The sequence below is a fragment of the Hyperolius riggenbachi genome, chromosome 4, assembly GCF_040937935.1.
Source record: "Hyperolius riggenbachi isolate aHypRig1 chromosome 4, aHypRig1.pri, whole genome shotgun sequence".
NCBI classification, from domain to species: domain Eukaryota; kingdom Metazoa; phylum Chordata; class Amphibia; order Anura; family Hyperoliidae; genus Hyperolius; species Hyperolius riggenbachi.
The window spans coordinates 176,945,063-176,959,653 of record NC_090649.1 but is presented as its reverse complement, the minus strand read 5'-3'; the positions used below and the strand labels follow the sequence as shown (position 1 = coordinate 176,959,653).

Genomic DNA, 14,591 nt, shown 5'->3' with positions numbered 1-14,591 from the left:
GGAACACTGGAGAGAAATGGGGCCGCTACAACCACCCACGCTCTGCCAGGTAGGAGCCAGGGATCCACTATGTCTTGTGCAAACAGATTCCAAACAAATATGTCCCGCTACACCAGATGGCAGTAAAAACGTCCAAATCTTTATTCAATACATCACTGGACACACAGATTGTGGACTGTGTGTCCAGTGATGTATTGAATAAAGATTTGGACGTTTTTACTGCCATCTGGTGTAGCGGGACATATTTGTTTGGAGTTAGGAACACATTGAGGAAAAGGAAGACCATAGGCTCAGTTCAAGTTAAAGCTAGAAGTGGCAGACCACTTCCTCAATATCACTGTGTATGTCTCCTATATGATATATTTAACTGACATTTTTTATCATAAAAAACAGCGATTTATACAGGAAAATCATGATGATTAATAAGGTTGCCCAAACTTTCGCATTTATTGGGGGCAGCATGGTGGGCGTAGTGGTTAGCGCTCTCGTCTTGCAGCACTGGGTCCCCGGTTCGAATCCCAGCCAGGTCAATATCTGCATGGAGTTTGTATGTTCTCCCTGTGTCTGGGTGGGTTTCCTCCGGGCACTCCAGTTTCCTTCCACATCCCAAAAACAAACAGATAAGTTAATTGGCGTCCCCCTAAATTGGCCCTAGACTATGATACATGCACTACACAATACATAAATAGACATATGACTATGGTAGGGACTAGATTGTGAGCCCCTCTGAGGGACAGTTAGTGACAAGTCAATATACTCTGTACAGCACTGCGTAATATGTCAGCGCTATATAAATACTTAAATAAATAATAAAATAAATATTGCTCACTAATTGCAGCAAATAAGACTCCGCAAACTCAGCAGAGAGGTCTTTCTCTGCAGGATTCAGAGACTGTAAGCAGAGGAAAGACAATTTTTCTCACTGAAGAGCTTTTTGAATGAACCTAAGGGCCGGTACACACCATGCACTTTCCCGTCAGATTGTCAGGTCGAAATGGATAGTTTTCAACCGGTCCAATTAGCTCCCAATCGATAACAGGATCGATCTTGTGCCGTAGTGATCGGAAAATCGGTCCCATTATCGATTAGGAGCTGATTGGACCAGTCGGAAATTATTGGCATTATTTAATCAGGTGTGTGTGTGCGTGTGTGTGTAACATTATCTTGGGTAACGCCCTATATTGATTTGATATGGTCCCTAATAGTTATAGTTTGAGTACTCACTACACTGGTTCCTCAATCTTTGCATATCTTTCTGACTATTGTGTTGAGTGCTAGTTGTATTTTGTTTTTTTTACATACAGTGCTCAACCTTTTTCATGAAAGAATGCATGAATCAGTAAAAATGGTTTTACATTACAAACTTACATGAAAAAATTGTGCATAGTAAAAAAAAAAAGTCTTTAAAATCTGCATAAAAACAATGTGTGCATGACAAATAATGTTGAATTATACAATATGAAAGGTCTGCAAATGTACAGAAATGTTCAGTAACAGATTTACAAGCAAGACGTGTCTTTTACTTTAATTTAATTTGTATGCATGGAGTTTAAAAACCAGGGGAAGCTAGAGTAAGGTTGTGGTGGGTTTTTGATGCCAGCATAGAACAGGTGTCTACAGATGTGTCTTCTTCACAAATATTAAAGTAATTGTAAATACACACACACAAAGGAGAAATATGATGCAAGTGGTGAGGTAATGAATGAAGCACAATAACCCACAATACTGCTCTGTTAGCAGTTGTGCCTTGTGCACAATGTGAAGTACAAGTTGCTAGGCCTGTCTGTCTGGTTTCTGAGCTGGCCTGTTCATCATTTATGTCTCACCAATTTCACAAGTGATTGAAACTGTTACAGGGAAAAGGGAATTCCCATTTCCACCTATAAATCTCTCCTGCCTCTGCTGGAACACATTCATGCCAATTCATTCTGAAGACGTCACTGGAAGAAACTCTCTAACCATAAATAAGGGGCAGGATACGTAAGGATTAAATATTTTGTTTATTGATAATTTTTTTCTGGGAAAACATGTACTGTACATAGATAACATGAATCTTGAAGGTTTACTTTAATTATGTGACTTCCATAATGCAGTAGTATGTATGCTGAAAAGATGTATGTATGCTAAATGTATGCTGAAAAGTAGGCAGGGTAAATTCTGGCCTTGTTTTCTGGAAGTTTCATATTATCACCTGTGCTTCTATTGAGAAGGTATCAGTGCGCCTGCTACAGAAAGCTGCAATTTGCATAGCGGTAGGGGCAGCAAGAGTCAGCACACAATAATTATTATTTTATCGGGTGCCATTCTGCGCCCATATTTACTCTCATTGCTGCAAATTGCGGCTCTGTGGCGGGGACTGGCGGTTAGGATTTAGGTACCACTGGGGTGGGCTTAGGCACCACCAGGGAAGGCTGACTAGGACACACTGGGGGTCATATATGGTATTTCGATGGCGGGTCTTTTTGGCACAGGGCGAGCCAAATGATGGCTCCCCCTGCTACTGCACATATTTAGGGGGGAAGGGGGAGTGTTAAATACTCCTCCCCCTCCAAGTCATCACAACTCAGAGGGAGAAGTAATTTGGGGTCCAGCAATCGCTGGATACCCGAATAATATGTGCGCGGAGTGCGGACTATAGCAAAAAAGCCCTGCTTTGCTGGGGGGGGGGGAGGGTGAAGGGTTAGGAGCCACCAGGGAAGAGGGGGTTAGGCAACACTGAGGATGGGTTAAGGATCAAAAGCCACGATTTGCAGCAATGACAGTAAAGTTTGGGGCAAGGAGGTGCCAATAAAATAGCGGCCGCACTTTTTTCCCACTATGCAAGCTGTGGCTTAGTGGGAAGACTCAGCGTCTGCTGTTTTACTGTAATTGCTGCACATCGGGTTCTGCGGCGAGGGAGGGTTAAAGTTTAGGCTCCATGGGGGAGGGGGGGTTGTATGGGTTAGTCGCCACCAGGGCATGAATGAGACCCATGCCTTTCAGGCCATATCCCATATCAGCACGCACCAGTTCACATGCATAAACCATTATGCCCCCTGTTCTGCTAGGGCAGTGGTTCCCAACCTTTTCCGGCCCGGGGAACACTGTCTGACCAAATTTTTCTCCGGGGAACGGCGCGCGGGGGGGGGGGGGGGGGGTTAGTTGCCTCAGTATAGCTAGTATAGTGCCCCAGTATAGTGCCCCAGTATAGCCAGTATAGTGCCCCAGTATAGCCAGAATAGTGCCCGAGTATAGCTAGTATAGTGCCCCAGTATAGCCATAATAGTGCCCCAGTATAGCTAGTATAGTGCCCCAGTATAGCCAGCATAGTGCCCCAGTATAGCCAGTATAGTGCCCCGGTATAGTGCCCCAGTATAGCCCCCCCCAGTATAGCTAGTATAGTGCCCCAGTATAGCCAGTATAGTGCCCCAGGATAGCGCCCCAGTATAGTGCCCCAGTATAGCCACTATAGTGCCCCAGTATAGTGCCCCAGTATAGCCAGAATAGTGCCCCAGTATAGCCAGTATAGTGCCCCAGTATAGTGCCCCAGTATAGTGCCCCAGTATAGCCCCCAGTATAGCTAGTATAGTGCCCCAGTATAGCCAGTATAGTGCCCCATTATAGTGCCCCAGTATAGCCCCCCAGTATAGCTAGTATAGTGCCCCAGTATAGCCAGTATAGTGCCCCAATATAGTGCCCCAGTATAGCCCCCCAGTATAGCTAGTATTGTGCCCCAGTATAGCCAGTATAGTGCCCCAGTATAGCCAGAATAGTGCCCCAGTATAGCCAGTATAGTGCCCTAGTATAGTGCCCCAGTATAGCCCCCCCCAGTATAGCTAGTATAGTGCCCCAGTATAGCCAGTATAGTGCCCCAGTATAGCCAGTATAGTGCCCCAGTATAGTGCCCCAGTATAGCCAGAATAGTGCCCCAGTATAGCCAGTATAGTGCCCCAGTATAGTGCCCCAGTATAGTGCCCCAGTATAGCCCCCAGTATAGCTAGTATAGTGCCCCAGTATAGCCAGTATAGTGCCCCAGTATAGTGCCCCAGTATAGCCCCCCAGTATAGCTAGTATAGTGCCCCAGTATAGCCAGTATAGTGCCCCAGTATAGCCAGAATAGTGCCCCAGTATAGCTAGTATAGTGCCCCAGAATAGTGCCCCAGTATAGCCAGTATAGTGCCCCAGTATAGCCAGTTTAGTGCCCCAGTATAGCACCCCAGGATAGCCAGTATAGTGCCCCGGTATAGTGCCCTCCCGCCCGTCCCCGCGGCCTCCACTGTTATTACCTTAACAGCTGCCGCTCTCCCCTCTCCGGCGCGTGTATATTCAAGCAGTGTATCACCGGCTGCTCTGTGTGATGCGGAAGGAAGCAGGGAAGCGGCTTCCTGTAACGGCGATATGTATCGCCGTTACTATGGTAACCGAGCCCTGCCTCCTGCGCATCACATACAGAGCAGCCGGGAGATACACTGCTAGAATAAACACATACGCTGGAGAGGGGAGAGCGGCCGCTGCTAAGGTAATAACAGCGGCGGCCGCGGGGACGGGCGGGAGGGGGAGAAGAGGACGGCACACCAGGCAACGTTCCGCGGCACACTAGTGTGCCGCGGAACACTGGTTGAAAAACACTGTGCTAGGGTATGCACATTAACACATACAGGGATACCCGTATCTACCTGCCAACCAAACACAAGAGTGACTGTGACAAAGTCTCTTGGTTTTAACGTATTTTCTTAAAATTGTGCACTCTAATCTATGACTATGTTCAAATATTATATATTTCACCTGTTTTTGCCTTTTTGTGCTGTCATAAGCATACTATATCAAAGAGGCCACACTCGCCAACATGACTGCCTTACAGACATAAAGCCTGCAATGACATATAGTAGAATGTAATACATTTTTCAGGATGCCCAATTTTATGGTAATTATCCTAGTTTCTGCATCGGAAACACTTCCTACATGGATATATTGCTGTATATTTACCCCACCGTCCCAGTTATTATATAGTTATGTATTCTGATCAATTTGGGACACACAATAAACAAACATTTCTAGTGATTCTCCTTGCCAACAGCAAAGATCTCGTTAATGAAACACTCTTTCCATCTTTTATTTGCAACCTGAAAAAGCCTCTTCAGGCAAGAATATAACTTTACCTGTGACACTGTAACTGGCCACTGACCACCACATTACCACGTTTGCCACGGCTTCCAATTAGTGGGTGCTCTACCCCTTAACCCTGACTGTAACCTCAACTGGAGAGGGTTCTCTTTCCCCTTAAGTGTTATTGCTGCTGTGTAAGGTGGATACATATTTTCCACCTGTATGTAATGTAATACATCAGCTGTTATTGTGTATTTTCTGTATCCCATTGTTTTGTAACTGTAAAGTTCATATTCTCTGATGTACAGTGACATGACACTGAATAAATCCAAAATATTAATATTAACTACTTCCGTACCAGCAGTTTCTGCCCCCTTAAGGACCAGGGACTGCTGGTACCGTGAAACGGCGCTTATCAACAAATTGCTACAATCCGCCGCTTCCGCCAGTCACGCCACTCTCCCATCACCGTATGTCCCTCTGTCTGCTGTCACTATGACGGCAGAGCTGTGTGAGCAGGTCAGGAGCTGCTTTCATTGGTTCCTGATGCTGTCTATCAATGTAAGCCAATGGGATAGGCTTACAGTGATGACAGGGTCAGGAGCCAATGAAATCGGCTCCTGATCGACTCACACAGCTCTGCAGTCATACTGACGGCAGGGCAAGTGCGGCGGGGACAGAGGAGCGGGAGTGGCGGGACCGCGTGTTGACGATTGTTGAAATCTATGACCTGTCACAGCCGCATAGCCACAAGCAGGACATAGGTTTCAACCGCGCTGGTCTGGAAGTGGTTAAAAATAATATCGAGAATGTTGTTCATTTTTTTATCTTTAATACTTCACACTTTGTAACTTGAGTATCATAGCTACAACCCATATTTACATTTTTTCAGATCAATCCACATACAAACTAACAGACTGAAAACCGGCTTTTTCCCATCTGCCATAAACTTGATGAATGGATCCTCTCTGAAATAATTAACACTGTGTACAAATTGTTTAAATAGCTGTAATACCGGCTGGCATATTTGTATAATTTCTTTTATTTTTACCTTTGTTACTATCACTACGTTTCCTATATGGGGTTGTCATGAAAAGTAATTTTGTTGTTACACAATGACAATAAAGTGCTTGAATCTTGAATCTATTTAATATTTATTCATAAAACATGAGTGTGTGGGAGGGAGATTGGAGATTTGGCAATATCCACACAAAAACACTGTGTTGACATCGCCTTTTTATGACAAAAAGGTTTCTTTTAACATGGATTTCACAACACATTTTGAACAATAGAAGGAACTCATAAAACTGCTATTTAAATATTGTTCTTCTATTCTGAGGTCTACTTCCTTTCATTTACACCCATCACTTGTGTGGTCAGTGTCAGCTGTAGTTGAAGTTTATTTACAAGAAACAACTTTTGGTCACCATCACCCAACCCCTATAACCAGTGGCGTAGCTTATGAGCTGTGGGCCCCGATGCAAGTTTTACATTGGGCCCCCCAAGCACTCTACATAGCAATTGGTACAGCGCACCAAAACCTGCCAATGGCAACTACAGTGTCAGAGGAGCAAGAAGGGAATGGGGAGCAGTTTGTTATAGAGACTCTGTAACAAAATGTTTAGCCTTATTTCTTGTATCCTATAAGTTAAAATACCTGTTCTAATGTGGTCTGGATTACTGCAGCCTTTTCTAGTTGCACTGTTTACTACTCACAGACAGAGCTCTCCGAGGGGGAGGAACCTGCCTATCATGCTGAGAACTGTGAGAATCTGTGAGAGTGCAGATAATTCTCTATGTAATAAAAACTTGTAGTATACTGTAACATGAGATATATACAAACATCACTTCCTGGTTAGCGGCCATGTTTTTTGTTTGTAAACACTGCCTAAAACTGGTGCTTAAAAGACAGGATCGCGGCGGGGAGCTGCGGAAACAGCACAGAGGGGCCCAGGAGAACATAATGAATAGAATGGTATGCTTTTAATTGTAAGAATTTGAGAGTACAGATTCTCTTTAATGATTACCACTATTCAAACTATTCAAAGTATCTATAGAAGTGATTATTATAAGCACAGGACCAATATAGAGGTAGATACTGAAGTTCAGGGAGGGCCCTATGGGGGCCCCTCCGACCAAAGGGCCCCAATGCGGTCGCAACCTCTGCACCCCCTATTGCTACTCCCCTGCCTATAACTAGTGCAACCACCCAAACGCCTGGAACAACAAGAATAGTCAATCTACCACAAAAACAAGTGTTACCTGCCACCATGAGACAACTTCACATGCAGAGCTGTGCGGTGGAGTAGTTTGAATAGCCTGCTCCAGTGGCGGGTGTTCTCCTCTTCTCTGCAGTGACTCACTATCCCTCAGTCATCTCTGTAATATAAGGAGGAACTCCAGTGAAAATAATGTAATAAAAAAAAAGTGCTTCATTTTTACAATAATTATGTATAAATGATTTAGTCAGTGTTTGCCCATTGTAAAATATTTTAAATCCCTGATTTATATTCTGACATTTATTACATGGTGACATTTTTACTGCTGACAAGTGATGTAGCTGCTGCTTGCTGTTTTAGCAGTTGGAAACAGCTGTAAACAGCTATTTCCCACAATGCAACAGGGTTCACAGACAGGAAACTGCCAAGAGTACGTACTCAGAATTTCTTTGTGGGAGGGGTTTCACCACAATATCTGCCATACAGCACCCCCTGATGGTCTGTTTGTGAAAAGCATTATATTTCTCATGTAAAAGGGGGTATCAGCTACTGATTGGGATAAAGTTCAATTCTTGGTTGGAGTTTCTCTTTAAGTCTCCTCATTCTTCTCCCATACTGACTTCCTGAGATGAGTGACAGCGGGTAGTGGCAGTGAAATGGAGTGGACCTGTTTTGCTACTTTGCTTTTGGAAAGCAAGTGGCTGCTACTGAGCACAGATAGCTTTGGTTGATGTCCTCACAGCTGAGAGCTGCACCCTCAGAGAGCTTTGATAGTGGCAGGGCTTGTGCTCTGAAGAAGATGACAGTTGAGAAGATGCAGTGTGCTCTGATGCATACGGAGCCCCAGAAGCACTTGCACCCAATGATTAACCCAGCTGTCACTGACAGAGGCAGTTTTGTGTCTGACATGCTTTTGGGATGACTCATAATAGGTATGCTGCTGGGCTGCAGAGGACCAATTGATATATGGAATGGTCCCATGCTTTCCAATGGGCCATAGTCTTTTTGTATCAGATACAGGATTGTCCTTTGAAATATTGCAATTGACTTTCTGACCTGCATAATAATTAGCAGGTAGTGTGCCACAGAAGTAGTGGACCATTACTGGCTAAGGGTGATACATAGCATCATATACACACACAGGCAGGGCTGGGCCGAGGCAGAGGTGAGAGAGGCTCCAGCCTCAGGGCGCAGTGTAGGAGGGGCGCACAACTTACTCAGCTATCATTCCCCTATTGTGTTTGAAGCAGAGAAATAAAAAAAGGGATACATGGCAGTGACTGCAAGCCAGATAACTAGAGATTAAGGTGTTAGGGGGCCATGGGACGCCTCTTAGTCTAATAGCAATCAGTGTGTGACTGCTGGGGTGAGAGGGATGGAGGGGTGATTTTGGTGTATCAGCCCTGGGTGCTGGAGGACCTTGTCCCGACTCTGCACACAGGGACACTTTTGAACACAGTGTTAGGCCCCGTTCACACTTGCGGTTGTCTGCCAAACGGACCGGATGACATCCGGATCGGAACCGTACGGTTCTGATCCGGATCCGATCCGGATCCGGTCAGGTTGCATCAGGTGTTCATCAGGATGCGATCCGGATCCGTTTGGCAAAAGTTACGTAAAAAACAAAAAAAATGTTGGGGTCTGGGAGGTCAGCAGAAGGGGGACCTGTGGAATCAGGCCCTCCGCTGTTTAGCATTCACCTCCACCTCCAACATGCTGCCAACATCTCCAGCTCGTGCTGCTCCACTCCAAAATGCTTGCCCATGTGTCCCCGATCCAATATCGCCGCAACAATCCTCATAGGAAGTGGGGTAGAACATCCGGATTTTTAGCCAGTGTGTTGTGCGCTATCCGGTTCTCATTGATTTGTATTGGCCGGATGGTGCAGTCCGGCTCCGCCCCGGATACGGCTGCCGGAGGAGCCGGACCAAAAAATAGCGCATGTTGGAACGGACGCCGGAGTCCGGATCCGGTCCGGCTCCGGTCCGGACGAAACGGACGCATGTGAACGGTGGCATAGACTTACATTGCTATGCCGTGCGTCCGTTTCGTCCGTTCCGCATGCGGTGCGGCTCCGGCACGGCGATTCCGGATAGCCACCGCTAATGTGAACCGGGCCTTAGTAATAAGTTGGTTGTCACTATCAGTGCTCTTCACAAATTAACTATGACAGAATATGGTTAGCATTTCTGGGAAGTATGTACACACTGTGCTGCCATTTTGTTGACTCTGTGTCCCCTCTAGGTGACTCTTCACTATGGCTAGTGACTAGAAGGGTAAGGCCAGCCCCCAACAGCTGCAGTACTAATATGATCAGGACATTGTGTCTCAGCATGCCTGTATAAGATTTATGCACACAGCCCCACAATGCAGACTCTACCCACAGAGAGGATGAAAAAGAGGTGAGCCAGGCATTGGATACATGGCTCCTTGGGTATGTGTCTTTATGCAGCCTGACAATATACACTGAAGAGAGTATCAGTGAACACCTGGGTTACCTTCTTCTTTCCATTCCCTCTTATGCTATAAATATGTTATCAATGCAGTTACATTTCTTTCACTGTATTTGACCAGCATGCTCCTGAGATGACGTCAGTGTGTGTGGAGATCGCTGTACATGGTGACTGCCCTTGGCACACACATCATAAATAGCTAAATCATACGGCTGTCACTTAACTCTGTCCCTGCTCACTCTATGTGTACGACGTGTGTGACACAAGCACTGCCAGAATACACTGTATGCCGCGCATGGCAGATGACATTTTCTGAAACGTATAGTATAGGTTAAACATGAACTTTCCATAATGCAAAATCATATCATTAAATTAATAAATTAACTTTTAAGCAGCACTAGATAAATCTTCCGCTTAATACTGTGGGGCAACTTGCAGACTGGCTGTTTTACTAATACATTCAATGCCCTCAGCTCTGATATGACTGTAGCACAAAAAACTAAATACCAACAATAGAGGGTGTTTCATTTTTAGCACACTGAGGTTTCATATTTCATAACCCCCGATATATGAATCGCTTGCCCTGGATGTACACAAAACACTTGTGGGCTCATTTCTCAGAAGTCTAATGACACACAGTCAAGTGGTGTCAGGACAATAACTATAAACTGATATGAGGAAGCTGTGAAATCATTTTAACCATAGACAGTTGAATATCCATAACATCTGTGATCTGTGCAGTCATGACCAGACTGGAGTGTTTTTACCTCACTTATCTGTGGCGCACAGCACAGCGTGTAACTGCAGTTTTAACCTCCTGCGCGTTACGCCGCTCAGGAGGTTTTGCATTATCAGTGCTCCCCTCACTAATTTATTAGTTTAAATGTGTCTTAGATACTAGCTAGCACTAGGCTAGCTAGTATTGTCTGCCAGCACCTCCGGAACCCGCCCGATCCCTCCGATTTCCCACTGGATACATTAGCCTGCCTGGATCCCACGATAGGCGCATCCCCCCGCTCAGCTCCAGTCTTCACTTTGGGGAGGATTGTACATGACGTCTTCACATCACCAACGTCATGCGCGGTCCTGATCCTCCCCATAGTGAGCCCTTGCACAAAAAAGAAAAGACCTATCTAGGCCACACAGAACATAATCTCAAGGGCAACTCAGATTTCAATGAAAAATATTGAATCCTTTATTAGTAAACAAGCAAGTTGTAAAAACAATTAAAAACTACTCCTCTGGTACGTGCCAAATGTAATTGTCACTGCCTCCTACTGGTTTTTAAATTAAATAAGTTTCTCAAACATTGTATAATTCATCAAATCTCCCTGGCATGGCCAGGTACCACAAACCAAATTGTTATATTGCAAATCTCACTAGTCCCCATTACAAGACTGAACATAGTGTATATAATCTTATAGATGCTACAGTGCAATTGTGACTAGAATCCACCTGTGTGCATGCCTGCGTCCCCACCCAAAAATGTGGGCGCATGCATACACACAGAGTGTGCAAATCAATGTGCGTGTCTTACCAGAAACACTTCTCCTATAGTATTGTCCAAACGCTATGAAATTAGTGACTGTATAAAACATACTGTAACGTTTGTGGAATCGTTTTCGTGGTCAGCGCACAAGATGCACACTGACACAGCAAAAACCCTCCACAAGCGTATAATTAGGTGAACCCAGGCTAGGTGCAATGCACCAGCAGAGGCCAATTCCCACCAGCAGATGGCGCTATGGAGTGCAGACGAGCACAGCCTCTGCACGGCCACAAATGCCAGATGCGAATTGTACAGATCTAAGACAATGCAGGGCTGAACAGCCCTTAAAGAGAAAGAGCACATATATAGGATGAATGCGTGTACACCAATCTAGTCGCCACCCAGCGACGGCGAACACACATCAGCAGAAACAAAAGCAAGAACGCAATCGCAGAGAATGGCGATTGCCAAGAGACACCAGACAGAAAAGGACAGAGCACGAGAGGAGCAAAGGCACAGCAAACAACAAAGAGAAATAACAAAAACAACAAACGCTAGCTAAATGCGAACACCGCACTCATTCGCAACAGCGAACGCGTTTTCGGCGCGGTCTCCACACGAAAAGCGCAACAGAGACAAGCACGCCACACTGACTGACCAAAGACAGACAAACACGAAAAGAGAGAACGTGAATGCTTGCTAAACGGTTACCTCACCGAGCCTACAACAAGCGTTCGTATCAGACAAGACAGACAAACGGAAAACAGGAATATGAGAGGAAAGATCCACTGCTCTTTCCGCCAGAGCGAGTGTGATCCGGGTTCAGGAACAGGCTAGGAAAGATCCACTGCTCTTTCCACCAGAGCGAGTGCGATCCGGGTTTAGGAACAGGATAGCATATCAGAAGGATCCACAGCCGCTACTGCTAGGGGCCAGTGCGATCCAAACACGACAGACAGATGAGGTAGCCGGTAGCAACCGCTGCTCCAGCTTACACTCCAAGAACATAGATCAGAAGGATCCACAGCCGCTACTGCTAGAGGCTAGTGCGATCCAAACAAGACAGACAGATGAGGTAGCCGGTAGCAACCGCTGCTCCAGCTTACACTCCAAGAACATAGATCAGAAGGATCCACAGCCACTACCGCTAGAGGATAGTGCAATCCAAACAAGACAGACAGATGAACAGAAGGGGCTACCAGTAGCAACCGCTGCTCTGGTTAGCAACCCCAGACAGACAGAACGATCTCCTAACGACCACCGTTGGCGACAGGACAATCGCAGCAGAGAGGCAATACAGACAAAACAGATAAGCAACCTAACTGCACTAGAGAAGCTGCTTAGTGCAGTCCCAAGAATTACTCTAAGATATTTTAACAAATCAATAGGGAAGTGTAATGGATTGCAGAGACACCGCCACACGGTCTGGCAGCGGGGCGGCTGTCTCCGCGTTCAGGCCGGCGGTTTCCGCACAGCAGCGTGCGTCTGGTGTGTCTGAGCCTAGTAGTGCACACAGAAGTGCACACAGATGGAGAGCTGTGCGCGCGCGCTAGGAGGCAGGACCTTTATGTCAATAGGAAAGGGATCAGCTGATCAGGACGATCAGCTGATCCCAGCGTAGTAGGTGATTGGCTAAGTGGGGCTGGGCGGCGCTGAGGTTCTCCTGAAGCAGCCGAGAGCTGCGACCGCGCAAGGCGTTCCTCTGGGTCTCCCTCTGGGCATACATCTCTCTGGTAAGGGGTACTTTATGTCATACGCTTGGCTATTTCTAACCGATTGCACACTGCACTTTTTTCAGGGCACTATTTATCCTTTATGCACATTGAGGAAATGGTTTTCTATGAATTGCACTTAGCACTTTTTTCTTGCGACCTTTTGACAGGTTTCTATAGGCAGTTTTTGTGGGACAATTTGTAATAGTGCTGGTTTCACAACTTCATATAGTTCATGTTTGTATGTTTTATACAGTCACTAATTTCATAGCGTTTGAACAATACTATAGGAGAAGTGTCTCTGGTAAGACACGCACATTGATTTGCACACTCTGTGTGTATGCATGTGCCCACATTTTTGGGTGGGGACGCAGGCATGCACACAGGTGGATTCTAGTCACAATTGCACTGTAGCATCTATAAGATTATATACACTATCTTCAGTCTTGTAATGGGGACTAGTGAGATTTGCAATATAACAATTTGGTTTGTGGTACCTGGCCATGCCAGGGAGATTTGATGAATTATACAATGTTTGAGAAACTTATTTAATTTAAAAACCAGTATGAGGCAGCGCCAATTACATTTGGCACGTACCAGAGGAGTAGTTTTTAATTGTTTTTACAACTTGCTTGTTCACTAATAAAGGATTCAATATTTTTCATTGAAATCTGAGTTGTTCTTGAGATTATGTTCTGTGTGGCCTAGATAGGTCTTTTCTTTTCTTTTTTGTGCATGGTATCTTATATAAGACCTGGGCATGAATTTTGATATACAGATTCATATTATTAGGTTCTTTTTTTGTGTTTAGTTTGAGATTTGACCTCCCCATAGTGAGGACCGGAGCTGAGCGGGAGGCTGCTCGATCGCTGGATCCTGGCGTGGTAATGTATCCAGCGGACAATCGGGAGGGGAGGGGGGGAATGGCGGCCAATCGGGGAGTGCCGGCAGACAATACTAGCTAGCGTAGTGCTAGCTAGTATCTAATTAACACATTTAAACTAATAGATTTATTCCAGGGGGTCCCCTGTGGAGAAGCTGCTGAACACAGAGAGACACTGAAAGCATTTATGCCTTCAATACATAATGAATAAAAGCAGTTATGAATAAAATGCAGTCAGCTCACAAAGCAAAAAAACTGTACTTTTGGGAACGTATAATTTCTAAATGAGTAATAATACCTATGCACAAATGCAAATATGATAACCGTATGGCATATAAAAAGTAGGTAAACATGTTTTTATTGAATATCATCTCAGGGTTTTATACCGCTTTAATGTTACAGATAACCTTAAAGGACCACTCCAGCAAAAAAAGTAAGCAGCTAAAATTTGACATAACCGACTAGTACATCTCCTCGGGGGCATTCTCAGGGTTTTCTTTGTTTTCAAAAGCCTTTCCTGAACAGCAGTAGCTAAGTCTAACTGCCATTAGGGAGACCCACTGGTATCTTACTATTTTACCTGGCTGTCTAATACTAGTCAAAATCCTTGTAATACACATACAGTACATGGAGACCCAATGCTGGAAGCAGTGATTAACTGAGTTAACAATTCCCTTTCACCCTGTTCAGTACCGTATGCAGCCCACAGGCCATAATTTGCCCAGTGCTGGTCTAGTGGATCTTTTGCGA

General features: G+C 45.2%; 1 long non-coding RNA gene across 1 annotated transcript; it reads right to left on the bottom strand.

The window, feature by feature from the left end:
* Window positions 1-439: 439 nt before the first annotated feature.
* On the bottom strand, window positions 440-7,668 carry LOC137571622 (uncharacterized). The gene is made up of 3 exons (XR_011031387.1): window positions 7,612-7,668; window positions 7,348-7,464; window positions 440-596 (listed from the first exon to the last, which is right to left on the bottom strand). It is a non-coding gene; the product is annotated as an uncharacterized lncRNA (long non-coding RNA).
* Window positions 7,669-14,591: the final 6,923 nt, after the last annotated feature.